General features: G+C 36.2%; 1 pseudogene; it reads right to left on the bottom strand.

Moving 5' to 3' along the window:
- Positions 1-3061, bottom strand: LOC108868514 (annotated as a pseudogene).
- Between the last annotated feature and the right edge of the window lie 298 nt (positions 3062-3359).

Raw genomic sequence — 3359 nt, 5'->3', positions numbered from 1 at the left:
CTAGTTTAAGTAATCATATGCTCTTTCCAAATCCAGCTTGACACCTATAACTCCAGTTCTTCCTTTCATACTATTGAAACCAACAAACATTTTGTGAGCAATAAGAATATTATCCTGAATAGCTTTACCTAGAGCAAAAGCACCTTGATTTTGAGAGATGCAAAGATCCAATAAAGGTTTTAGTCTCTTAATGAAGATCTTTGTGATTATATTATAACTAACATTACACAAACTAGTAGGCCTATAGTTACTAACAGTTTCTGGATTATCTATTTTAAGGACTAAAGTGATGTTAGTAAACAGAGTCCCTAATTTAAGCTGGAACCATTTTGGGAAAAAAAAATCTTTGACCAAATAGGAAACAGAGTCCCTAATTTGGTCCCAACAACCATGAAAAAAGGCCGTGCTTAAACCATCAGGACCTGAGGCTTTAAGAGCTCCAATATTACTCACAGCATCCCAAATTTCCTCATCTGTAACAAGAAACAACAAACTTTTATTATGATGATTAGAAACACAAGGTTGAATGATATCCGCTAAATTACTTAGGTCAGCACCTAAGGGGGGGACTGTCACAGGAAAAGCGCTTTTTAAAATCGTGCACAAAAGCCTGTTCAAGGCCCTGATCAACAGACCACCAAAACCCATTCTCATCTTTGCCTTTCGTAATTTCATTCCTTTTTTTACGAATAGTAACCACGGTTTGAAAGAATTTAGTATTCTTATCCCCAAGTTGCAGCCAATTAGTTTTAGCTCTTTGGGCCCACATAATTTCTTCACAAAGTAACACATGATTCAATTCATCTCGAAGGGATTTTTCCATCATCAAATCAACAGAGCTGTTACTCATAATTTGCTTTTGAAGCTGATCAATTTCATTTAACAATTCTTTCTTTTTCTCCTTTAAATTGCCAAAAGTGTCCTTGTTCCATTTACAAACTAGAAATTTAAACTTACCAGCACACACTCTGAATTTATCTTAAGGATTAATAGTAGGGTCACAATGCCAAAAATTTTGCACAAACGTTTTAAACTAAGGACGATTCAGCCACATAGCCTCAAATTTAAACGAGAAGTAGTTATTCTTCTTCTCACTAGAATTTAGAGATAATAAAATAGGACTATGAGAAGAACCAAAAATAGGATAGTTATGCAAATGATAATTAGGGAACATATTAAACCATAAAGGGTTAGCCACCACCCTATCCAATCTCTCGAAAACAACCGTATGATCCGTATGACAATTAGTCCAAGTAAAAGGAACTCCAGGTGCATTTAAAGACAAAAGGTTGCCACGATTAAGAAAATTGATAAAATTGTTTATGTCTGTGGTATGTGTTTGATTACCTCCAACCTTCTTAGAAAGCTCAACAACATTGTTAAAATCTCCAACTAAGCACCAAGGACTATAAATTGGATCTAACTTGAGGACCTCCTTCCACAGGTCACATTGCATATGTTTTTGGGGAAACGCATAAATGAAAGTAACTAATTGCTCTAAATTAGTAACTAAGTCCTTTACAGAACAATGGATATATCTCGGAGAGGAAGAAAATATACTAACAAAAACCTTAGTACTATTCCAACATAAGCAGAGGCCCCCAGATCGGCCAATTGGATCACAACAAAAAATATTGTCATAATACTTGGAATAAAAGTTCCTAGGGACCTTATGAACAACCACCTTAATCTCCATCAAGCAGAAAAGGTCCAATTTAGCTAAACTACATATAAAATTAAAATTACTAGGAAATTCATTTCTCCTAATACCCATATGGTTCCACGCAAGACACTTCATCAATCTAATTCTTCAAGATAACTAAACTTTTCCTTAATTGCAATTTCCTCTTGGATTCTCTTTCTCGAACTTAGCATCTTAACAGTGGCACAAGGGTCACCACCACTAGGCCCAGCTTTAACATCATCCTTTTCACAGACTCCTTTCTTTGGACTCATCATTCCTATTTTAGGTCTTGCACTCATAGAGCCAACCTCTGCTTTAAGAAAAGCATAAACCATATTTCTAGTGTTATCCCTAGTTTCAGTCTCCTTACTTTTGACATTTGACATATCAACAACCAGGTATAAAGCAAGATCATTCATAACATCAAAGAAATCAAAATTAACACTTTTATAATCACAAACAAGATTATTGTCACATGGTAGGATAAGGAACTTATCATCACCCAACATAGAGTCACTATAATTAACACTAGAGATAACTATCCATCAATCCTCATTTTGTCTAAAGATAAAAGGATTAGAGATAGAATTTATAAACCCAGAGGAGCTATAATTCATAGAGCTTATCCTTGGTTATTTACCAAAATCCCCACCATTACCTTAATCATCCAATGAAAATTGAATCTAATTTTCACAATGTCAGGTTCCTGCATCAAACCTTCGTCATCGCTCCCAAAGATCTTCATTGCTTTAGCACCCTGCATCTTTACTTGTTCCCTAGATAGCCCACATAGCACATGAACTCTCAGATAGACTTCTATCTCATGTTCCCCAAATTTATTGAGCATTAGATAAGCAACAAACCCCATATATTTGCAAGGGATTGAGCAATTAAGCTCTAGAAACCCGCAACCACGACTTTGTGAGGCACCATTCAATTGAATCACAGCCAACCAGAATTCTTCCTTGGCACCTTGCATGCCTAAAAACCCAGTTTTAAACCGAAAGTAAGAAATACCTGGGAGCTCTTCAACCTCCAGTAATTGGTTACAACCCTAACGATTTGCCTCTGGGTTCCACTCCTTAAGACCCACCATTGATAATTAGCTAGAGGAAAAATCCTAACTACAACCCAATTAAGCACAAAGCTACAATTTGGATTGTGAATTGCATGAATACCTTCAGCCCACCCACACTTATCATTGAACAAAGCATTTATGCTAGAGCAATTAGCTAAATTGCAAAACTGTACTAAATACCAGCAATTATCTGATCTCCAATTAACTTTCAACCCATTAATTAGCCTATCTACTTTGACTAAAATGCAAATTAGAGCAAGAAATAGGGGCCAGAGCCGAATTCGTACCAGGATACTCGGCCCTATGTGTCGTCGGCGCCTTCACCAGTCTTCAGAGAACCCTAGCATCTTTTTAATGTAACTAAATATTAATACCAAAATGTATGTACCGAAATATAGTATATTGTGAATACTCAAATGAGAGGTATTAGGTTTGAATCTCATGGATGGCGAATTCGATACCAAATTAAGTTGTTCATTATGTGGCTTAGCCGAACCCCTCCCCCCCCCGGGGACGGCCTTAGTGTAAAATATATCGTTGTACTAATAAAAAAAAATCAAATATGTGTACCAAAATGTACGTACCGAAATGCATGAA

Source organism: the organism of the source record quoted next, unplaced genomic scaffold (assembly GCF_019419815.1).
Source record: "Pyrus x bretschneideri cultivar Hongxiangsu unplaced genomic scaffold, Pyrus_bretschneideri_v1 Contig17, whole genome shotgun sequence".
Lineage (NCBI taxonomy): Eukaryota > Viridiplantae > Streptophyta > Magnoliopsida > Rosales > Rosaceae > Pyrus > Pyrus x bretschneideri.
The sequence above is the reverse complement of the archived record's forward strand: the minus strand, read 5'-3'. Positions and strand labels throughout refer to the sequence as shown.